We start from the raw sequence: 25,878 nt of genomic DNA, 5'->3' as shown, positions 1-25,878 counted from the left end.
TGATACCTCACTGTAATTTTGATTTACATTTCTCTAATAATTAGTGATATTGAGCATCTTTTCATGTGCTTTTTGCCATCTGTATGTCTTCTTTGGAGAAATGTCTATTTAGATCTTCTTACCATTTGTTGATTTGGTTGTTTGTTTTTTTAATATTGAGCTCCATGAGCTGTTTGTGTATTTTGGAGATTAGTCCCTCGTCCATTGCTTCACTTGCAAATATTTTCTCCCATTCTGAACATTGTCTTTTTGTTTTGTTTATGGTTTCCTTTGTTGTGCAAAAACTTTTAAATTTAATTAGGTCTCCTTAGTTTATTTTGTTTCTATTTTCATTACTCTAGAGGGGGATTTAAAAAGATTTTGCTGTGATTTATGTGAAAGAGTATTCTGCCTGTGTTTTCCTCTAAGAGTTTTATAGTATGCAGCCTTACATTTAAGTCTTTAATCCATTTTGAGTTTATTTCTGTGTGTGGTGTTAGGGAGTGTTCTCATTTCATTCTTTTGTATGTATCTGCCCAGTTTTCCCCACACTACTTATTGAAGAGACTGTCTTTTCTCTATTGTATATGCTTCCTTCCTTTGTCATAGATTAGGTGACCACAGGCACATGGGTTTATCTCTGGACTTTCTATCCTGTTCCAATGATCTATATTTCTGTTTTTGTGCCAGTATCATACTGTTTTGATTACTGTAGCTTTGCAGTATATTCTGAAGTCAGGGAGCCTGATTCTTCCAGCTCTGCTTTTCTTTCTCAAGATTGCTTTGGCTTTTCAGGGTCTTTTGTGTTTCCATACAAATTGTAATTTTTTTTTTTCTAATTCTATGAAAAATGCCATTGGTAATTTGATAAAGATTGCATTGAGTCTGTAGATTGCTTTGGATAGTATAGTCATTTTCATAGTATTGATTCCTTCAATCCAAGAACATGGTATATCTCTCCATCTGTTTGTGTCAACCTTTATTTCTTTCATCAGCATCTTATAGTTTTTGGACTACAGGTCTTTTGTCTCCTTAGCTAGGTTTATTCCTAGATATTTTATTCTTTTTAATATGAAGGTAAATGTGATTGTTTCCTTGATTTCTTTTTCTGATCTTTCATTGTTAGTGTATAGGAGTGCAAGAGATTTCTGTGTATTGATTTTGCATCTTTACCAAATTCATTGATGAGCTCTAGTAGTTTTCTGGTAGCATCACTTTCAAGATTCAAATTAAACATATGAATTTTGGAGGAAAAGAAACATTCAGACTATGGTACTCCTCCCTGCTTTGTCGCTGCTTTCTTTGCTCTTCATAAATTATTTTGATTATTGGCCCAAATCATTGTCACTGGCTAAATACTAAGAATGTATTTTATGCCCAGGAGGAAGCAGAGGTGACATGCTAGTTAATATCATTGTCCTAGCCATCCTAAACAACAGTTATATAATACTGCTAACTTTTCTCAACAGGAATTACTGGCCTGTACGCTCACAACAGTCATGTATAGGTTGCAATTTCAAATTTCTCCCCCTTTCATGCCTAAGTCTCAGTTTGCTAGTTTGGATTTGAAATCCAAATTAACTCAAGTTTTATAACTTACATAATAGTTGATTGGAAAGAAATGTTTTGAATGGTTTTGTCTTTGTTCTAAATTAGGTATGCAGTTTTGAGGGACTGTATCTTGATGTTGCAAAAGCAAATAAAAGTTGTTGCTGGTCAATTCCTTTTAATTTACAAAAAATATATTTCAGTTGTGTTAGAAACTAATTTGTATAAATATGTTGTGCAAAAATGATTTAAATTTTATGCTTGGGATTTAATCAGCTTCCATTTGAACTCCTATGGGTCAAGTTAAGAAACTAATTAACATTCACATGTTTCCCTTTCGAATTCATCTTATTTTAGATGACATTAATTATATATCATGTCTACCACCAGATCTATACAGATATCAAAGTTTTTACCTATTTACGGTGCCTTCCTAACTGTTACTATAAATGAAATTCCAAAGCTTTATACCTAAAGGCAATCCTTTTACTAGTAAACTAAATCCCACTGCCTCTAACTTACTCCAGAACATTGTTCCAGCCAGTCTCCCATTTTTCTTTTTCATAATAAAATTCTCTACCTCTATGGGATCATTCCCATGATCATACAAACATGGATTTACTTTCCCTTCTTAAAAAAGGAAAAAAAAACCAAAGAACCTTATTTTGATTCTGCTTCACCTGCGGCCTGTTACCCCATATCTTTGCTTCTCTTTGCTGCCAAATTTCTCAACAGTTTGTCATTCTTGCTTATCTCTGATTTACCTTTTCCCATAGTCATAAATCCATTGTTTCAAACAAGTTTTCACTACCACTGTGATACTAAAACTTCTCTTGTCAAAGTCAAAAATATCCTCCACATTGCTAAGTCTAATAGTAGATTTTATGTACACATTGTTGGGGAGGGGAAATTTCAGCCTCTACTTCTCATGAATTTTGTGGCTGGACTAGTAATAAAATTGACACAAGACAGATTAACAGGAGAAAAAGAAACATTTTAATTAGAGCACATGGAGGTCCCATAGAAATAGAGACTAACACTTGGCAAAGCAGGCAGCTTTTATACTTTTTAGACAAAGAAACAGTGAATTTGTGAGTTGTCAGGACAAAGAAACTTAGGCTTTGAGTACTTAATTAGTTAAATGCGTTTGGTCTTGGGAGGGCACCTTTTACATGAGAAATTTATTTCCTGCTTTCAGGGAGACAGAGGAGGGTGAGAGTGTACCTCTTGCAGTGGCCATTTCTTAATTAACTTTAATTCAAAATAATCAATATGCCATTGAGGCATATTTTGGGACAACTTGCCCTGGCCCCAACAACATCTTACTTGACAAATCAGCAGTATTTAGGTTGCCATTAAATGCTCAATTCCATCTTTACTTTTATTCGTCTTCCAGAACACTACATTCTCTGAATTTCCATCTACCAAAACTGTTTCTCCTCCTCTGCGCAGTCACTCAGTGTATGGTCTTTTGTCCTCTTCTCCTCTCTAACTCACTACCTTGGTGATTTCATCTAGTTCTATATTTTAAATACTATCCATGTGGCAAATCATATTGCCATCTTCTGCTGGAGCTCCAGACACTCATCTGCTTTCTTGATATTTCCACTTGGATACCTAACAGACTTGCCAAACTCAACTGAATCGATTTCCTACCAAACTGCTTTACCTACAGTGTTCTCCATCTCAGCTAATGGAGATTTCATCCTTCTAGTTGCTCAGACCAAAATCATTGGAGACATCTTTAATTAACCTATTTTCTCATCTCCCCTCTCATGTCATCCATCAGCAAATCCTCCTAGCTCCACTTTGAAAATATATCCACAATTCAGTCACTTACCACCTTCATTGCTAACACTCTGGTCAACCCACCATCGTAAATCACCCAGATTACTGAAATACTTTTCCAACCAATTTCTTGGCTTCTACCCATTTTCCCCCTCAACACAGAGCCAAAATGATCCTTTCAAAACTAAAATCATATTGTGGCCTCCTTGCTCTTCTTCAGAAGTTCAATCATACGTCTTCCTTAGGGCCTTTTGCTGATATATGTATGCTAACCCCCTCATCTTTTTTCAACTCTTGGCGCAAATGTCATTTTTCAAGGAGATGTGCCTTTACCACTATATTAAAAATTGTAACTCATTCACTACCTCCACAATTTCTCTATTCTGCTCCATATAGGTACAGATATGGATATAGATGAAGATATACAATGAAATATTACTCAGCCATAAAAAAGAATGAAATGCTCTCATTCGCAGCAACATGGATGGACCTAGATAATATTATGTTTAGTGAAATAAGTCAAAGACAAATACTATATGGTAACACTTATATGTGGAATCTAAAACATAATACAAACTAATGTATATAGCAAAACAGAAACAGACTCACAGATATAGAAAACAAACTAGTGGTAACCAGTGGGGAGAAGGAAGAGGGAAGAGGCACATTGTGGGTATGGGAGTGAGAGATACAAACTACTATGTATAAAATAGATAAACAACAAGGATATATTGTATAGCACAGGGAATTATAGCCATTATCTTGTAATAACTTTTAATAGAATGTAAACTGCAAAAATAGTGAATCACTATGCTATACACCTCAAACTAATATAATATTGTACATCAACTATCATATATGAAAATTCCATACATTATAGGATCTGTTTCTATATACAATATTCTGGGTTCCTGAGATCAACCTGTCTGTTCCCTCTTGAGTTGTAGCAACTATGCTGATGTGCTAGGGCTGCCATAACAAATACCACAGTGTGGGAGCTTAAACAACAGAGATTTATTATGTTTCAGTTTTGGAGGTTGGAAATTTGAGATCAAGGTGTTGGCAGGGTTACTTTCCCCTGAGGCCTCTCTCCTTGTCATGCAGATGACCCTTTTCTCCCTGTGTCCTCACATGATCTCCCCTCTGTGCAATTCTGTGTTGTAATTTCCTCTTTTTATAAGGACAAGTCAGCTTGGATTAGGCCCCACCCTAACGACCATATTTTGGCTTAACTGCCTCTTTAAAGACCCTATCTCCAAACACAGTCACATTCTGAGATCCTGGGGGATAGGACTTCTTCACATATGACTTTGGGGGAACATAATTCAGCTCATAACACTATCTCATAACCAGAGACAAAAGATGAATCAGTGGAAAGCTAAAATCAGTAAGAAAGTAAATTTCTGTTTAAAAAAAAAAGAATTTGCTCTATATGTAGATGGATATCATCGCTTGTGTTTCTGTGGAATCTACACAGGTCTAGAACTCTTTAAAATTTAAAGTTTTAGAAAATAATCAGTTTGTAGGTAAAGTATTAATACTTGTCTTTTACTATAGATTAGTTCAATATCTTATGAGGCATAATTTGGAGAGTACCACAGAATACTTATACTGGTACAAAATAATTTGTTAATATCACATTTCCCTTACCTGTTTTGTCAGTCAGGGTTCAGTTGAAAGCAAAAGAAAGTGATTTAGCTAATTTAAGCAGAATAGGATTTAGTATAGATTATTTATTTTTAATGACATTGTTAGAATACCCAAAAGAGCAGGTTCTAGATCAAGTCTCCAAGAGAGACAAAAAAATAACAAAAACAAACTCAGCCACATTCAGGAGGGTAGGAGATCAGGAAGTTGACCTTGGCATCCATAAGGGCTTCCATGTAAGGATTAGTACCTTTGAAATCATGACTGGACTATAAATTTCAGTTCCAGAGAAACCTGATGAGCATACTCGTCTTCGTGAACAAAAGCACAGGAAAGACGAGGAAGATGGCTCCTGTCTCTCTCACTTTTAAAATCTCACATGAATGCACCTAATTTACTTCATCCAACCTATATCTAGAATGTTAGCTGCACAAGTTTAAGAAAAATTAAGCTGTTTCTTTATTCATTTGCTCCTTTAACATTTTAGTCTAGTCCTGGAAGGTATATCACATGAAGGTTGGGATGGATGGTGAGCACCTATCCCCCATACCCACTTTACCTGTTTAGTAAAAGCAGGCTGCTCTCTAGTAGCTTTCTTTGTATTAATTCCTTTCATTCTTTTACTCTTTTCCTATTCTCATTCTTCCTTTGCATTCTCTGAGATCATGTTATATTACTGACCTTTCCACCTTAAATTTTAATCTCTTTCTGGAAAATACATATACATTTCAGCTGGCCTTCTAATAATACTTTCAATTTTCTTCCTCACAGTAGCTATATGGATTATTTATATATATTAAGGTCCTTTGTTTATGTTGCACTACATGAAGCTTGATATAATTCCTATGGCTATAATCTTATTATTTGATTTGTTTATTTTATTTTGATATGTGAATAAAGACTTCATCAAATTTAGAGTGAATATAGACAGAAATGCGTTCGGCTTCATTGAGAAGTATCTGGTTGTCAATCTTTTTTAAACAGAAAACAACACTAATGGTAATTGTATAAATGAATTTACATTCTCCTTTAAGAACTTTTAAAAATTGCCTATTGTGTCCCATGTACTGTGTTAGGAGATTGAGCTAAAAAGATGAAATAGACAAGATTTGTTTATCTGCATACTTTCAGAAAAATGGGAACAGGCACATATAAATAGGTTATTTTAATAAGTGCTCTTAGCATTTAGAGCAAACAGTAATGATTTGCTAAAAATGGGGGTACAGTAAAGGCTGCCTGAGGACATGACACCTTAGATAAGTAAGTCTTGGAGGATGAATAGGAATTTTCAAGGTGAGCAGCAAAAAGTCTAAATTGCAAACATAAAATAAAATGAAGTTTTGTTTTGTAATACTTTTCTCTTGCATTGCTGTGTATAAGACTGTCACCCTAGGTCACCAAATCCCATATGCTTCAAGAGCATTGGGACAGGAATTATTTAGGTAGCAATGAAAAGAGAAAGACATAGTTCAGCTATTGACTGCTCCAGTGACTTTGAATTGAATTGAGAAAGTAGTCTTGAAAGCCAAATTTTGTTAGAGAGAAAAATGAATATTTTAAATTTTTTACTTCTATGAAACTTATCATAGAATTTCCTGCATAGTATATAAAGAAGACTTCCTTTCTAAGTGTGCAAGTTAGGTCCGCAGGCTGACTACAATAGAGGAGCACAAAAATATAAAGAAGAAGAAATATAAAACCTATAGCCAGCACCACCACCAGCCTCAGGAATTGTGGAAAGAAGTGATACCAGAGGCTCAAGGACAGACTAACAGCCGGCTTCCTAAGTGTTGAGTTGGGTGGGAAAGTCTGAAGGCCCTAAGTGAAGCCAGCTTTCCATTTAAAATGGCATGGGAGAAACTTCAGATCCGTAAAGTCTCTACATGCATGGAATGCAGTAACCCCTACCTGCCTTAGTGACTAGACGCAGTGTTCCTTCTAAAACCATTGAACAGCAGAGGCCCAAGATTAAAACGCTGCAGAACATAAATACCTTGAGAGAAAATAGCCAGATCTTTTGCATACATGAATTACTCCAACAGTCCAGACCAGAATAATTTTAGCTAAAGACTCATCAATCCAAGTATATTAAAGACAGCTACCCTACATCAGCACCAATGGAAAAATCAAAGGACGTCAGGCAGTTCCTGAGCTGCCCTGTCCTGTCAGTCTCCTTGATGGCATATAAGCCCACCCCATTACACAGCCATTTCAAAGAAGAACAGGAAAAGGTTAAACATTTACATGAATCAAACTGTAAAGAAATCAGTTTAATAGAAAGTAACTAAGTTACCTGAAGAGATTACTTAAATTATTGGATTAGACTACATTTACCAAATTGAACTATAATTGGTTTTCCCCCATCAACTTGACAAGGCACTTTGATTATTGTTTGCTTTTTTAATCAACTTAACATTTTACTTAGTATCGTGCTCTTCCAGACAAAATTACCTTTCATTGTTGGCCACCTTGAGCTCACAGTTTAAATCCTGAGAACGTTTGTGGTGGTGGATATGAGTGGCACAGGCTTTTCTTCAAGTTTTCTCTCAGTTTTTCATCTGAGGCCTATAGCTAGTGTCACTGACTCATGCCCAGAGTCATAAATTTTACCTTATTCCCTATCTGAGCTCAAAATCTCTCCCATAAGCCAGCAAAGTTTCAAGAAGCAAGGTTTCTTAATAATTGTTGCCCCTCTTATCTCTCCTCTCAGGCCTCTGCAGACAATTTTTCTCTCCCTCATCCCTGTTTCCTTGTATATCAAGTCCTGAGAGGTCCACAGACCACCAGTCACATAACACTCAGTTAATTAGGGTTCTTCTAGAATACAATGATATATAAATCATGCTGTTATTCAGAATGGTTCTATAGGTCAAATATAGCAGCAATTCACAAATCCAGATCACTGTGTTTGGGATTAGTGCAGCTAAAACTGATTCATGCAGACTAAGGTTTCTAATGAGATCCAGCTTTGATTTCTAGTTTTCCTATCTCTGATTTCCTTTATGATTCATGAAAATAAAGAAAAGAAAATAACATATTCAGTGTTTCACATTGTACTGAGTGTCAGACATATGAAGATAATTTAGAAATGTTTACTGCTCAAGGATTCCACAATACATTGAACTAGTTCAACTGTTCCTACTTTTTCCCCCTCATATTATTTTTCCTGTTTCTTCTATTTTCTTACAGGCTTGATTTTGTGTGGATCTTTTGAGATATACCTTACTCTCAATGCTCTGGTTCATCTGCACTTTGGGCCTTCTGGCCTGTTTAGGGCATTTCAAGGAAAATCTTATGAGGACTGAATTTTCCTGGTAATAATATTTCTTTCTTACAGAAATAGACACTCTAAGTATCATAAAACCTTTTATCTTTTACTTAATTAAAATGTATCTGTCGTCAGGCTATTTTCATCCCTTAGCACCTATATCAGTTATTACTGCTCCAATAATGCTGCTCACACATCCTCTTCAGTGTGAAAGAAGAAGTATTCATTGATTGATCAGCTTTCTGCAGATCAGCAACAATTAAGCTGATCTAGTGAGATGGTCTGTGAGGCTCTGCTTCAGAGTATAGGCTGTCTGGGGTTTGGCTCCAGAAAGTAGATCCAGTTCAGATCTGCTCTTTAATTCCCTTCTCATCCTTGGAGCAGCAAATGGCAGAAGGGGAAGCAGAAGGAAACATACAAAGCCTCTGACAAAGTAAAAAGCTTTTATCAAAAATTATCAGCAAAAGTTTCATTGTGGTTCATTGGCTTATATAGTCTCAGTCTGGCTAATCCAAAACCAGTCACTGGCAAATGGGATGGGATTACCAAGATTAATTAGGCTAATTAAAGCCCACTCACAGAGCCAGGTTGATGTGGGATGATGGAGGTTCAAACATCAAGTCCAAATTACAAGTGAGTTTTGGAAGAACATTAGTTCTGAGGGAGATTGAATAGCATATGCAAATCCCCCATTTGTGGTTCTCTCTTTGTAAACTGGTAGTTCTCCAGATTCACCTAATTAACATCATTCTTTCCTGTACCTGTAGTTCTCAAAGTTGACCTCAGGACCATATGCATCAGCATCATCTTTGAACTTTGTTGGAAATGCAGATTCTTGTGCTCCATCCTAGACAGACTAAAACCAGAACTTTTGGATGGGGCCCATCAGTAGGAGTTTTAACAAGTCCTCTGTGTGATTTTCCTAAAGATTGAGAACTATGGCCATAGGCTCTGGCTTTTTCCTATTTCAAGAGTGTTTACCTGAGTGAAGTCTGAGGGAATATCTGCCTGGACTAGCCTAATCAGATTAAGCCTTAGGTAGCTGTGAGCAGATTTTTACAACAGCAGAATCAACATCATTGCTCTTGCTACCTAGAAAAAGCTAATGAATATGGGCCAGCATACTCCCCACTGCAATAGTTGCCAAAGCTCTTACCCTGAAGTTCCATTCAGCAGCTCAGCTACAATTTGTGGGTACTCTTCCCCAATAAGAACAATCAAGAGAAACTCAGATTTTAGGGCTGAGTGAACAGTTAGTTTTTCATTTGAAAGTAATGCCAATAATATTTGTGTTGTTTGGGCATTGCATTTAATACGGAGTGAAAAGGTATAGGAAAGCTTTCCACCACCTTGATATCTTGAAAATTCAGTTTCATTATGATGAAAATAATGAGAGTGCATCTGCCTCAGATAGAAGAGTCTAAAAAAACTAAAGAGAATTCTAAAATGTTCCCCCAAAAGATTAACTATTCTGCCTGGAGTAGAGTCAGATATGTTCTCTTCTAAATGATCTTAAAAACAAAAAAATAGGTTTCCTATAATTTGTAACATTCTTTTTTTTAGATTAAATTCCACAAATGACCTTGCAGATCCACATATGATCTTGTGCCTTGTTGCTTAGGTAACTTTTATGACTTCTTAAACTTTTATAAGCATTTGCACATATTAGACTCAAACACTGGATTCTATTAAATTAGACTATGAATGCTGATTCTTGTTAAAAAAAAAAACAACACAAAATTTAACTGAGTAAATTTTAGAGACTTTATTGGCTTAATTCAATGATTCATGAATTGGGCAACATCTGATCTAGTAGATAGAAAGGAGTTTCGAGGAGCTGTACAAAATGAAAGACTTATAGGCAGAAGGGAGCAGGAACAAGAAGTTATACTAGGCAAAAAGATTGTTTGTGGTGGTGGTCTATCAGGCACATTACCTAACTAGTGCTGATTAAGTAATTCCTGATTGACTGGTTTAAGATTCCATTTCTAGGAGAGCAGAAACTGTAATTGTCTCGGTTTGATAATGTGGGACTTAGCATAAGTGACTCTATTTTGGGCCTAATGTCTTGTTTTTAGCATGCTTTTATAAAATAAATGTGAAATGCCTATTACTGAAGACATGGACCAGTGTGGGTATCAATATTTATCTTGGGGTTGATGTATAACTTTGACTTTACACATGCACATGAGAATTCATAAAGCAAATACTAGCTGTACAGTGTACATGATTTACACAGTAGATTTATTATGAAGAAGTTGAGCGTGAATCATGTTAGAATTTTAAGAATGCTTACAAGTAAAAGTAGTTTGTATCATTTCTTTAAAATATAAATATTTAGTTTGCCATTTATATAAATCTGCTTTAAAATATTTTCCTGATTAGTTTATGGAAAGGTTAAAAATGCTGATTTCAAAAGAGAATCTAGGTTCTAAAGGCAAGGTTAATTTAAACTTGTAATAATTAAAACTCCTCTACTTTTCCAGCAACCTATGTTTTTTATTCAATTATATGGTGTTTGAAAGGCCATTTGGAATAGTAAAGGAGCTATTTATGTAAAATATATATTTTTTTAACATGAATAATATATGAAAAAGAATCTTGTGGCTAGAAGAGAATTTATGACTTATCTAGTCTGTATTATAGCATAACGAACTCTACTATAGCCACTCCAAGCAAGAGTGGCCTTTTTTTCTTTTTTAATGTTGTATAATGTGAGAATACTCATGAAGGAAGGGATTATTTAGGCTTTGTATCCTTAATAATTAGTCCACTGTATATTTCTCCAGTTTTCCTTGTATTTCTCCCACACCCAATTCTTTCAGCTCCAAACCTTAAAAAAAAAATTAAAAATAAATAAAAAATATCTAAAAAAACTTTTAAAAATAGAAATCCTTTCCACTATGAAAAAAATTATAATTCTGTTTGTGGCTGTTGTCGGGAAAAGAAAATTAATAATAAAATCTCCTGCTAACCTATAAAACCTCTCCACAAAATCAGTAGGTAAAGAAAACTGTTTTATTATTTAATAAGCATTAAGCCAGGATTTGATGTGCATCATAGTGAATCCATGAAAGAGACTGCAAAGACGGAAAGACATTTTATGCTTTCGTATAGTCAGTTAGGTGTAACCCATTCATACGTGTTCTAAAGATAAATGAAAAATAGTCCTTAGGTAAACCGACTGGACAGCACCATTTGCCACACATAATTCATCCTAAATTCACCTGTAATTGGAATGACTATCTGTGTTAGCTAATTGACTTCACCCAAAGGAAGAATAAACCCCTCATATCTTTATGACAGAAGGTAGTTTCTGCAGCTTGGAGTGAGGTGCCAACCAAAGTTAGGTTCCTACCTTCTTGCAGAAAGGGGGAGATAGGAGGGCTGTCATTTCTGATTATTACATCTTAAAGAAATGGCTTAGGTTCTTGAGGAAACATCCTAAACTTTGAGACTGACAAGAGGCTTACGTAGCATTTGAAAAGTTTTACATACATTTGAGAAAGACAGGAAGAACTGACAATTCCAAGTTTTCTACACTGAAAGCTCTAAGATAAACAAAGGTGAGAGGGCGCCTCTTCTATTTTCAACAAGGAGAAAGCCTCTAAAATTTTTATCTGCCTTCAGACTGTCCCTTCACTTTCTAATAAACAGGGCTTTCTCTTTATTAAGATTTGTTCTACCCAATGCATACTTCCAATGTAATAGTATATAGTAGGACAGAAAAACAAAATTCTTGCTCTGAGAGGAAGGATAAACTTTAAAGAAGCTTCAAGAAGGAAAAATAGAATTTTATGAAACTCCTTTCTTGATTTCAGTAATTTTTTTTCTGTTTCTCTGAGCTGTAATTTCTAAATCATAATTAAGTTGAACTAAATACCTGTCATCAAAAACCAAGTTCTTATTCTGATTTTCTTATTTGTTAATCACGTCCCCATTCTTCCAGTAATCCCTACTCAAAATGTATACACCCTTTCGCAAGGGTAGTAAACTGTGGAAACAATTCCCAAGAGATGCTCTGTTAACGCATGACTCTGGAGTCAAATAAACTTTAGAAAATCTGTGTACAATTGCTTTGCAATGTAAAAGTCATATTTATCAGTGGGCCATTAAATAATTTTAATGAGTTAGGATCAGCATTTTTTTTTTAATAAGTAGAATGGAATGGAATATAAAGTGTCAGAGGGTATTGCTTATAGCACACTTATGGAGTTATGTATTGTTCTATGAAACGTATTTTGCAGTTATTTTCATGTGTGTATATTGGTGTGTATATATAAACTGTGTACTGGAGTCTTTGAAAATACATAAATTAAGACCATGCAAGTGAAAATAAACAGTGATCATTTATTCATAGTTTACTGTACTAAAGGAGTCAGCAACCATCACTTGCTTTTAGCAGAAACTCTAAGGTGGTCAATCGAGTGGGAAACTTTAACAGTGAGAGAGAGAGGGAGGAGAAGATGAAAGGAAGGGAAAGGAAGGAGGAAGGAGGGTAGGGAGGAAGGAAAGAAGGGAGGAAGGAAGGAAGAGAGGAGAAAGCCAGACCTCCAGTTATGCACTGATGGAAATTATTGGCACAGCAAACCTGGAGGTGTGCTAGCTAGAAGCAGAATATCTTATCTGATTCATCTGAGCAGCATATTTGGCTTTCTCTGATTGATTCTGAGCTGGAGATGGGAAAAAAAATTAGAGAAGTTGGCTGTCTTTGACCAAGTCTGACTGTTCTTGACTGACTGCTGCAGAGGTTGTATTCTGGCTCCCTGGACTTTTCCTGTGGGTCAGATTCTATTGTCCTATATAGTCTGGCCACTTTTCATGTGTATATTCAGTCTATCAGATTTAAAAAAAAGTTTTAAACTCATAGCCATATACTATATACCGCTTTTAAACTTTCACAATAGAGATAAATATTGATACATTAAAGGATTGAAAATTGCAACCTAAATTAACATTCTCTAAAGTATATCATAAATTCTTTGACCATTAAGCCCCCTTTTTATTCCACAGTCCCTCTTAACCCAAGGAACCCATACTTTGGAAAATATTTTTTATATTCCTTTTCAATCTTTAATCTTCCTTCTGTACTTCCCACTTCAAATAAGTCACACATTTTATCATTTGTCTTTTTCACTGGTATCATATATTTTATCACCAGCATTTTTCATCTCTTTTTTTGGTCACAACTCTGATATTCTTTGCTTTTCTTGAATTAGTCCAATGTCTAGCTCCAGGTTTTTCACTTGAATCTGCTCTGGTCATAGATTCCAGGTTAGTTTTAGCTGTTACTTCTTCACTCCAAAATCTTTAGTCTTCTGCATTCTCACACTATCAATTCTACTTGGAACAGATACAAGAAATTGTCCACAGTCTGGCTATAAGTTGCTTTTTTACTCGTATCTTTTTGTTGTTGTTGTTGTTGTTTTGGTTTGGTATTTTTGGCCATGCTGCACAGCATGTGAGATCTTAGTTCCCTGACCAGGGATTGAACCCTTGCACCCTGCATTGGCAGCGCAGAGTCTTAACCACTGGACTGCCAGGGAAGTTGCGTTCACTCATATCTTGTAAAAATTTTCCCATGTCCAAACTTTGATATGCTCTCCTATCCTTCTCTAATGTATTTTCTAATTCCATCTATAAAAGTCCTTTTCATTCATTAGGGACCATATGTAATTCAGCTTCTTTGAAACAGTTTTCTGTGATCATCCCTATACTCACACACTCCCAACCTGAAAATAATCTTTCCTTTCTCTGAATTTCTGAAACAGCTTGACTAAATAGCACCACATTTTTCACATATTGCCTTACATTAAATTACTTATATCCATATTATATACCTAGTAACTTTTCTATCCTTATTCACAAAATCTCTACTTTATTCAACTTTATAAACCTTTACAGCCCTAAATATCATGTCTTGTATGTACTAAGCTATTCCTGAATAAAGCCAAACACCTGACTTTTTAATGTTTCTTTACAAATTATAGTCATTCATCTTACTACTTGAGTTAAAATGCAGGTAACCTGCAAGAAGTTACATGATAATGCAAACTAAAATATACATGATGGATATAGGGGCCTCTCCTGAAAATAGAACTTCTAAAGCTTGAAAAATAGATATAGACAATGGAGAAATGGTTATCATAGTAGCCTCAGAGACCCAAGTTATATGGAGAAATCAGCTTCAGAGACCTAGTATTATGTTTTATTTGTTGTTTTCATATCTATCATCAGTGCACCAACATGCCTGATTAAATGTTATATTTATCTGCTTGAGCAAAAACCTAGGCAAATTCATCTAGGAACTCCACAGCTGTGCACATATGGGCACTCAATACCTGTTCTTTGACTGAGAGAGGTTATGTGGATAGTCCCAGGACTTAATTCCATAAAGGGCTAATACTATATCAACATTATTATTAAAAAAAAAAAAGCCATATTCTGCTCATTTGCTGTACTCTGGATTTTTTCAATGTTGTATTTTGTAATAATGAGTAGTTGATTCTTCTTACTTACTTTATAGATATACCTCCAAATAATTATAAGTCCTTTGATGGTCTGGTAGATACAGTAAGAGCAAGAATGTTTAGAAGTTTTCCAATGATGCTCTTAGGCTTTTAACAGTTATGATACTTTCAAAAGAAAGATCCATTTATTTTGCTATTATAGGTCAAAAAATATTGATCTATGCTTCCAAACTCTTTTAAACAGGTAACTACAGAGATTTAGACAAAAATCTATATTTCACTTTGGTCTTTCATTCAAGGTACTTCAAAAGAAAATATTTAAAGAATAGATGGGTTAAGTGAGGTTGAAGTGAACAGTGCTATAACTGACTCTTCTTATAAAAAGGAATGCTTCCTGATGCTTCCACTTTTCTGCTCCAGTATTAGACTTTAAGTCCCTAAGGGAGTAAGGTCATGTCTTTTTAATTGACTCTATAGCATATTTAGTTTATTTCACAAGAAATTAGTGTGTCTGCTATGTGTGGAGTATTTTGGGGGTATCCTTCATCTAAATGCTTATCATGGCTTATCTCAGCTTAGAATAAAGTCAAAGGCCCTTCACAGTGTACACAGGGTACCCCTCATCTCCCTGTCTTCATCTCTTACCTTACCTTCCTTGCACCCTAACTCTAGCCATACTGAGTTACTTGAATTTCTCCAGATGTGATTTTCACACTGTCGTCCTTTGATTAAACTGTTTCCTCTACCTGAAATGTCACAAACTACATACACCCTATATCCCAACCCCAATCACACACATCCTTGCAGATCTGACCAATTTTACTTCATATTTCTTTCTTTAAAAAAAAAAATATATATATATATATATATTTCATATATATGTATATGAAATATGCTAGGGGAGAAAGAGTACTGGAAGTGCCCCCCAGACGAGCTGGGCAGGCTTCATGACAGGCCTTTCTCCATCCTTTAGGACAGGTCCCCTTCGGAACCCTTAGGCTGAGTGGGGTGGGTTCAGATGGGGTTGGGCGAGGTCAGGTGGCAGCTCTGCTCTGCTCTTGGGTTTCTTGCAGGTGGTTTCTGTACATCATCTTCATCTTCCTGCTCATTGCCATTGCACCCAAGAGGCCCTCCTCTGTGACTTCATTTTAGAGCTATGTTGGGGCTTGAGTTTCACATTAGCACAGGTTTCTTTTTCAGGCTTGTAGATGCCGGTGTCAAGGTGATTTTTTTTTATTGAGGGGGGCAGGTCTTGGCCTTACTGTGTAAGCAGGTTTTGAAAGGGGGAGCAGCTCAAGCAGTGAGAGTGCTGACATCCACCTCCCAGGGCCCAAGGTCTTAGACACCCCTCAGGTGAGCAAGGTTTACTCTCAGGGAAGGAATCAGTGTCCTCATTTATACCTCCATGCTGGCTGCCATCTCCCAGGGGGCCTCTTCTCTAAATGTGGAGTAAAAAGCTTGGCCTCATTAGAGGAATTAAAGGCCTCTGGGAGCAGCTGGACCTTGGATCGAGCCAGCTGCCTGCTGCGGTCTGCAGCATGCCAGTGGCCAGCTAGCTCTGCCCCTTGCCGAGCTAGTTCTTCCTCATGGATTCCCCCATGGAGGCCCTTTCAACCACCAGAGACTCTGATCTGGATGGAAGGAGGCCAGTGATCCCCTGGGCAGGGGCCCCTCTCTCCATACTTCACATTTCAGTTTATAGAATCATTTTGCCTTTCAACTCCTAAGCAGAATTATTCACTTTCTTCTCATGTTTTGCATATATCTTATTCTAAAACTACATTTTTTATCATACTTTTATGTATCTGCATACCTATCTTTTTCTGGTAGTCAGTGATAGATTGTCTTACCTCTACATTTCCAGTGTTTAGGATATAGTACAATTTTAAGATGTTTTTCTTGAATGAGCATACTAATAAAGAGGACTGAATGAATAGATGAAAGAATGAATGTATGAATGAGTAAGGTCACTGTATCTGAAAAAATTGATAATGACACTATCTCTAGTTAGCTGGGTTAATGGTTGATGGCATCAGCTGATTTGAGATTTTAATTATAAAAATGCCCTTGAGCTTATCCCTAGGTTTCCTAATCTCAATTAGCCCTCCACATTGTCCTTTTGTCACAGACCCTGTACTTAGTCACAAATTTAAGGCAAATGCTAAGGAGGTCTTTTGAAGGACCCTATGTATAAACGATGGGTCCAGTTTTAAGGATACTACCTCAGGGTAAGTCAAGAAGGAGGGATTACTTGTCACTTTACATTTCATCCTTAAATACATAGGAAATGCACTTAACTTCTCAAATCATCTTGGAATTGTTTTTTTAATAAATTTATTCATTTATTTTATTGGCTGCGTTGGGTCTTTGTTGCTGCACGCAGGCTTTCTGTAGTTGCGGAGAGCGGGGGCTACTCTTCGCTGCGGTGCACACGCTTCTCATTGCAGTGGCTTCTCTTGTTGCAGAGTGCAGGCTCTAGGTGCGCGGGCTTCAGCAGTTGTGGAGCAGAGGCTCAGTAGTTGTGGCACATGGGCTTAGTTGCTCCATGGCAGGTGCGATCTTCCCGGACCAGGGCTTGAACCCATGTCCCCTGCATTGGCAGACAGATTCTTAACCACTGTGCTACCAGGGAAACCCCATCTTGGACTTTTAAAACATTTACATTTTGTGGCATAGGTGCTGACTAGAGCATAGTTCATTCTCTTTTTCTTAAAAATATGTGTCAAAGAATTAAAAATATATATATCCTGAATTCACTTATTTGGCAGCTCTTATATACTATGTGTTTTTTTAAGGGCCAGGATAATGACATATACCTTTTTGTGGCCATAGTTCCTAGCACAGTTCTTGGTACACAGTGGATCTTTAGTAAAAATTGAACTGAAACGAATTGATTATACTTAGTAAGACTAGCCTTTAGATTCTCTGAACTGAGATACTTTATTATAATCAGGAACATCAAGAAGGCTTTTTTAAATAATTGATTTCTACCTATTCTCATTAAATTGTTTTGTACAACCAAATAAATGTATATGCTAGGGAACTATTGAGTTAAGCATTATTAATGTCCTCAGTTTTGAAGTTGTTTCATTGTGGTGTTTTTATCTTTTTTATTTATTTACTTTTATTTCTTTCATTTAATTTTTAAAATTTTATTTATTTCTTTTTAATTAAATGAGAGGATACTTAGTCATTTTTGGAAAACAACCTTAGTCCCACTCTCTTGTGTGCCAACAAGTTCTCTTGAGAGAAAGAATGAGGGTGGAGTTATAATTATTAAGTAGGGTCTTATACAAAACCCCAGGAAACCCATGGCCAGAAAAAAGTCTGATAAATAACTATGTAGGAGGAAAATATTACATAATTCAAGTTCATATAGGTTCCATATCTATTATCTTAGGGGTTTTTGTTTGTTTGGTTTTGTTTTCGGGATTTTTTTGTCTTTTGTTTTTTTGGTTTTTTTTGCTATAACAAAATAATAGAGATGGCAAAGACAGGGTGGTTTATAAACAACAGAAATTTATTTCTCACAGTTCTAGAAGCTGAAAGTCCAAGACCAAGGCACCACTGTGGTCAACAAGAGAGTTTTCTTCCTGATCCATAGCTGGTGGCTTCTTGCTGTGTCCTCCTCACATGGTGGAAGCTGGGAAGGGGTCACTCTGGAGCCTCTTTCCTAAGAGCACTAATCCTATTTCTGATGGCTCTGCCTTCATGACCTAACCACCTCCCAAAGTCCCCACTTCCTAATGGCATCATCTTTGAATTTTGGGGGAATGCATTCAGACCATGGCAACTATGAAGGCTTGGAATTTCGTTGTTTGTGTACATAGACAGTAACTGCAGCCCCCTCAGTTATCCTCCAAATTTGAGACCTGGGCATGAAGATGACAGAATATAAATGGTTCTCCAGAAATGCATCGATACAACCATAAAAACATCTCCAAATGGCATCATATTTAGAACCAAAGAAAACCACATTGTTTTTATCACAAAGAATTCCTAATTCTATTAAATATATTCAGGTGTTTAATAATTTTTAAGATGAAATATGATTAAGAATTGAGTAGCTTTTTTTTTTTTTTTCATTTGCTTATTTGTTTCGGGTGCCTCTGTTTGCTATACACTATATCAAAACAGTATATTATTTAATTACTGGCTGGAAGATGTTAGTCTATACCAGCCCTATGCAAAATGGTAAACTTTGGGAGTCTTTTCTCGGGGTAAAAATTCTGAATTTTTTATTAAATGATTGTACCTATACTGAAGCTTTTTAATTGTTTTTTTTAATTGGGGTATAGTTGCTTTACAATGTTGTAGTAGTTTCTGGTGTACAGCAAAGTGACTCCACTATATGTATACATGTATCCCCTCACTCTTGGACCTCGCTCCCACCTTCTCCATCCCCTCCATCTAGGTCACCACAGAGGACCAAACTGAGCTCCCTGTGCTATACAGCAGGCTGCCATTAGCTATCTGTTACACCTGGCAGTGCACATACTTTTTAATGTCAGTGTTTTCATCATGATTGTAAAATACTTTACACATTTATTATTGCAAATATGTCCTTCATTACTTTACCTGGGAAGTTATAGCCTTCCTTCTCAAAATCTCTCTAAACATTGGCTGTAGTCTCATTTGTCTGAGATCCTTGAAAGTGAGACAGAGTTTAACTCACAAGGTCTTTTTTAGCTGCATGATTCTGTATTTCACGACCTTTGAAAGCCCGTTGCTAAGGTAATGAGATTCCCAAGAGGCTTTTTAACATTAAGAATCAGCAAAACTGCAAGTTTTGCAGATCACTTTCTTTTAACCTACGCAGTTCCTCTGTGAAGTATTTGAATTACAGTGTCAACTGTTGTCAGGTCAGAGATTGATCAATGAGAATTTCCATGTCACTTTAAAGCTGGATGTTAGTTTTTGGCTGGAAATCTTACTGAATTTAAAATTAGAGTTTATTACTTTAGGCAACAAGGATCAAAGTTATTTGACCACTAAAAAAAAGGTGTTGAAAGAGTCCTGCTCCTGCTCTACAAATTTCAACCACTGCCATTTAAACCTATATTTCCTATTTTGTTCTCAACTCACTGCAGGAGAGCCTTTCCAAATGCTCTGCTTATATTTCATCTGACCTCTCATCCTCATTTATTTCAGCACCTCTTCTCCAGTTTCTGATTCCTTTGCCTCCACAGCAGGGAAGAGAAAGAGCAGAACCATGTTGCTACTCCATGGGTGCCAACCTCTTACTCTGGGAATGGATACTCATTCTGCTCCTTCCAAATTTAGTTGTGAATGATGCACAGTGTTTAGCTGACTCCCAATGGAGGAAACATTTGTTAAAGAAATCTCAACCCTACTGTATGTTCTAAGAAACAGAACATCATAAGATAATAAAATCAAGAATCGGTAGGATGCTAACTAAATTCTTTATGTGTTGCGTTGATATTTCAATGGTTAAGTTATATTCTGTCAGTCAGGGACAATGCAGGCAACAAATGACACTTTCATACTGGCTGTATGTGGGCAGATCTTAAGGAAACCAACAAGGGGCTATACAGTATCCAAGGCTAGTGACAGTGGGGAGTCATTATCACCTTCAGTAATGATAACCATAGCACTCAGAGGATAGCTGGATGGGGAGGGTAGCCTGCCATAAGTGTGGCTTTCAGTAAAGGAATACAACATTCCAAGGTGATCAGGCAGAGAAGAAGATAGGGGAAAATACCCCTACTGCACTGTCCTCCCAACCTTCTCATCCTCTCACCTGCCAGTGTGGTCTGCTGCCTGACCACTTGTTACAAACACAGAAAGCCAAGCAGTATAGGAGCCTGTCTATTATGGGTCCGTGTGGGTCAGCCTTTACTCCTACCCTCGGAGGGCAAAACTCAGGGCAGAAAAGGTTAAGGAATGGTTCTCGAGGGGTAAACAAAATATTTAGCACAAACTTTCTACAATTATAAGACAAGTATAAAATTTAAATTATTCGAAAAACATAACTGGAATGTGTCATTCTATGATTTTTCTATATACATAGTTCTCTATGGGAATTTGTGATTGCTTATATGGTTTACTAATAGAACTACATACTTCTTTGTATGCTAATTTTTGTTACCTTCCTACTTTCTTGATGTATTCCACAACTGTTCTTGACCATTGGGCTCTGAGAGAGGGTGTAGTGCTTAAGAACTCATATTCTGGAACAACACCATCTGGGTTCAGATTCCAGCTCTGCCATTTAAAATTGTGTGACTCTAGGCAAATTACTTACCTCTTTGGGTCTGCATAGGGTTGTGTCAAGATTAAATGTAACAAGTCCTTAGACCTTTGCTTGACACATAAATGATATATGAATATTTGTCATCACCATGTGTATAGATACTTGAAATGCACAGTGCAATAAAAATTCATGGAAGAGACAGATGAGTAAATACATTATTATAGTAAAACATGTGGACCAGTGTAAGTACTCCTAAGGCCTATAGAAACCCAAAGAAAGGAGCAAGTGACTACAGTTACAAGCTCAGGGCAGTCTTTATGGAAGAGGTATAGTTTGACCTTGAGAGATGCATAGGAATTTCTCCAGATGTTACAAACTGGGAGGATGCATTCTTTCCTGAGAGATGTCATGCCTAAGGGCATGTAGGTATGAAAGGGAACAAATAGCAAGTGTCTTCACATGCCTAACACTTAGGTAGCTAGTAGGAAAATGGTGGCAGACTGGATGGGAGAAACAGGGAAGGTTTAGATCATGAAGGCCTCCCATAGTACGGAAATTGAAGAGATCTGAATAGTTTTATTTTTTACTTATTTTTTTGTTTATTTTCATTATCCATTTTTCTTATATTTTATTTTATTTATTTATTTTTTTTGCTGTGTTGAGTCTTTATTGCTGCTCACGGGCTTTCTCTTGTTGTGGTAAGCAGGGGCTACTCTTCCTTACAGTGTGTGGGCTTTTCATTGCAGTGGCTTCTCTTGTTGCCGACCATGGGCTCTAGACACATGGGCTTCAGTAGTTGCAGCACACAGGCTCAGTAGTTGTGGCTCACAGGCTCTAGAGTGCAAGCTCAGTAGTTGTGGTGCATGGGCTTAGTTGCTCCATGGCATGTGGAATCTTCCTGGACCAGGGATCAAACCCATGTCCCCTGCATTGGCAGGCAGATTCTTAACTACTTCTCCCCCATGGAAGTCCGAGATTTGAATAGTTTTAAAATCCATGCTGGTACCATAAAGGTGGGATTAGTGTGCTGAAGCATTCAAGACAAAAATCTGTCTTAAAATTAATGTTGCTGTCTTTTCTATTCCAATACCAGAGTCAAGTTTATACATTTCTTTCCTTCATTATTCTAGTGCCTGGCTCACAGTATTCTCTCCATCCTTTCTCTCAAGGAGCATTGAATAATGGAAAAGAGTATGGTCATTGGTGTCAAGTAGATGTTGAGTAGAAACTCACTTGAGCTATTTCTACATATTTAACCTTGGTCAGCCTCTCAGAACCTCATTTTTTCACCTATTAAGCTGGAATAAATAGTGCCTTGCTCTCAGTTTTGCAGTAAGAGATACATGAGTTAACACAGTTATAGTATTTAGCAAACCTCTTGTCAAATAATAGTCTCTCTATAATGGCAGCTAATAATCTTATCATCCTAGGAGCTTTAGATAGCTTAGTCCAATACCTGGTTTACTAATTGTTTGCCAGTTTTAAGTCACTTATCTTAGCTTTGGTTCCCAAGAAAACAAAGGCTGGTGGTGGTCAGAGTTCATCCCTCAGGCATTAAACTGTCCACAATTCCAGGTGGCATTGTAGCCCCTTAGGGCAGCTGTTGAGGAAGACCAAGTTTCTGGCAATTCTGTGGGATCAAATCTGGGTCCTGGAGCTACTATAGTTTTTGCTGCAACAGACAAGATAAAGGTGATTGTACCAATGGTTTCTCCATGTCCCAAACCTACAGGGGCCTGAGACAACTGGTAGTGTTAGAAGAAGAGCCAAAAAGAAGTGGTCCTGAGTGTCACTTCTGCAACATTTATTAGTTAGAAGCTAATCACTAATGCTGACCAATAGTCAGAAAGAAGAGAATTTAACTCCATCTTTGGAAAGCAAGGAGCATCAAAGAATTTGCAGACATGTTTTAAAACCACCACAGAACCATCTGAGAACAATATGCAAACATAATGCCTCATTACTTCCAAATATTCAGTTTGAACTATAGCCAAAATAAAGACCCACTCTCACATAATCACAAAACAATTCAAATTAGAAAATCAACATTGACACAGCACTACCAAATAATTCACAGACCTCATTCAAATTTCACTACCCAAAAATGTCTCTTTTTCCTTTCTTGTCAGGACGTAACCCATGAAGCTTCACTGCATTTACTTGTGTCTTTTTCATTTCCTTCAATCTGAATGAGTTCCTCATTTTTTACCTGTCATGACCATGAGAACTTTGAGTACAGGCCTTTCATTCTGCAATATGTCCCTTAATCTGGGTCCCTCCAATCTTTCCTCATATCCAGACTTCAGCCACGCGTTCTTGACAGAAATAATGCTCATTGTTTTAGTGCATTGCATCAAGAGGCAAACAGCATCAGTATATTCCACACTGATTTTATGATCCTTGATCACCTAGTAAAGTTAGTGCCTTCTGGGTTTTTCCATGGTAACATCACCATTTTCACCTTTTGGATTCTCTTCACCAGAATCCAAAATCATTCTGGTGGCTGTCAAATGTTGATTTTCTATTTTTAATAATTCCACATTTTTTTAACTATCATTCTACATGAAGACAGAGTATTCTCGCTCTCCCATTTATTTATCCACATATTTATGTCAGATGGATTTATGAATTTCAATTTTATTTAATTAGTTACAATCCATCATTATCATTGTTGTTTTGATGATTAAGCTGCCCTAGAATGGCCAGTGTAGTTCCTTCAAGCTGGCCACTATGTCTTTTTGGTATGTCCCCATCATTCTTTAAGCACTTTTTTTTGACACAACAAGGTGTTTCGGTTTTGTCTCCTACTTTTCCTTGACCAACCCTGGAAGCAGACTTCCTGGTTCCTTTAGTGAAGAATGATATTTAGACACCAAAATGTGGGCACTCATGTACTTATTACTATATAAGTACTTATTGCTTTTGAGGACTCTCAGTGGATGGGGCTAGAAAATATATGTGCATACATATATATGTACATACATGTGCTATTTGACATAATACATTCATCTTCATGTATCTATCTATGTATATATATATATTTTAAACATGAATTAACGCCAATTTCTCCAATTTTAGCTCAACCCCTCAGATTTTGTAGTCTTCCATTTTTCCATATCCCCCTTTTGATAGTGAGAAGTCTAGCTACCTTCATCCTTGATATATTTATGATTTGCACAATCCTCTTATATACTTAACCTTACAAACTTACTGGCTGCTTCCTTGGCCTTGCTTCTACCTGTTTGGCCTCTAGCCACATTATCACTTACTTGACCTCACTACCTCCTCAACTCCTGGTGCCGCCATCACTGCCTCTGCTATACGCTGAATATTTAGTCCCCCTAAAATTCACATTAAAACCTAATCCCCAATGTGATGATGTTTGGAGGTGGGGTCTTTGGGAGGTGACTAAGGATGAGACTAGAACCCTGATAAGTGAAATTAGTATGCCAGGAGCTCCCTTGTCCCTTTTACCATGTGAGGACAGAGCAAAAAGACATATGTCTGTGAACCCAGAAATGGGCGCTCTCCAGATACCAGATCTGCTGACACCTTGATTTTAGACTTCCCAACTTTCACAACTGTGAGAAACAAATTTCTGTTGTTTGCAAACCACCCAGTCTATGGTATTCTCTTATAGTATCTTGAATGGACTCAGACAGCCTCCTAACCCCAACCAAACCACCTTGCCTAATGAAAGAAAAGGGAGAAGACTATTTATCTTTTCTGATACTGCTATTCTCCTTCCAGCTGGAATACCTTTCTTTCCTTACCCTTCCCCATTCACACAGTGAAATTCTAAGATAGTTCAAGGGTCACCTCTTCTGTGAAACCTTTACCTATTTGCCAACCTCCAATTCAAGAGGACTTTGCTATATCTCCTTTGTGCCCTCATTTAAGGACACAGGCTACATGTTATTTGTCTTTATATCCCTTGTGCCTAATATTATTTTTGATACTTATTAGAAACTAAACAATGTTTCATAAATGGGTAGTTAATAAATGAAAATTTCTTTGCAGTTTAGTGATTAAGACTAGATTCAGACAGACCTTAATTATAAGTTTTGTGAAACTGGGCAAGTTAATGTCTTGTCTGTTTTGGCTGTTATAACAAAAATACTATAGATTGGGTGGCTTATAAACAACAAACATTACAATATGGAAACTAGGAAGTCCAAGATCAAGGTGCTGGCAGATTCAGTGTTTGTTGAGAGCCTATTTCCTGATTCACAGATGGCTATCTTTTCCCTATGTTCTTGCATGGCAGAATAGGCAAGGGGCTTTTGAAGTCCTCTTTTATAGAGGCAGAGATACCATTCATGGGGGCTCCACCCTCATGACCCAATCACCTCCCAAAGACTCCACCTCCAAATATCATCACATTGGGGTTTATGCTTCACCATATGAATTTTGGGAGGACACAAATATTCAGTCTATAGCATTAATGAACTTCTCTGACCTTTATTTTTCTCATCGGTAAATGGAGATGACAATAGTTCCATCATATGGTTGTTATAAGGATTAAATTATATAGTGAATGTTTTTTAAAAACTTTCACAATGTCAGTACAATTTCAGTGTTCAATAAATGATAGCTGCTACTATTAACAATTGATTTTTGTGCAAAACTCTTATGACACTCACCTGTTGCATATGAATTATTTGTTCAGATATGAGTCTTGCCTCATGGATAGAAAAAAATTTCAAAGGTAATGACATATAATAGGTATGTGTTTATTTTCCTTACTGCATATTGTTTTTCAGTCTAAGAGAATATTGCAGGTTCAAAATTACACCTTCATTTGAAAATGTATTCTTCATTTAAAAAATGTTGTATTAAAGTAGCAAAGAAAAAAATATAGTTTCAAACTAGTATTATAGGATAGGTACTTATTCTCAATGCTAACCCAAAGATGATGGAAAACATATTAAAAAAAAAAATACAGTGATGCTTAAGAATAGGAA

The 25,878-nt window shown here is 36.6% G+C and overlaps 1 protein-coding gene across 2 annotated transcripts in view; it reads left to right on the top strand.

Annotated features, from left to right (window-relative positions):
- CSMD3 (CUB and Sushi multiple domains 3) overlaps positions 1-25,878 on the top strand; it is a 1,219,369-nt gene that overhangs the window by 757,584 nt on the left and 435,907 nt on the right. The gene's annotated exons all lie outside the window — the stretch shown is intronic.

Source organism: Hippopotamus amphibius, chromosome 5 (genome assembly GCF_030028045.1).
Source record: "Hippopotamus amphibius kiboko isolate mHipAmp2 chromosome 5, mHipAmp2.hap2, whole genome shotgun sequence".
NCBI lineage: Eukaryota > Metazoa > Chordata > Mammalia > Artiodactyla > Hippopotamidae > Hippopotamus > Hippopotamus amphibius.
The sequence above is the reverse complement of the archived record's forward strand: the minus strand, read 5'-3'. Positions and strand labels throughout refer to the sequence as shown.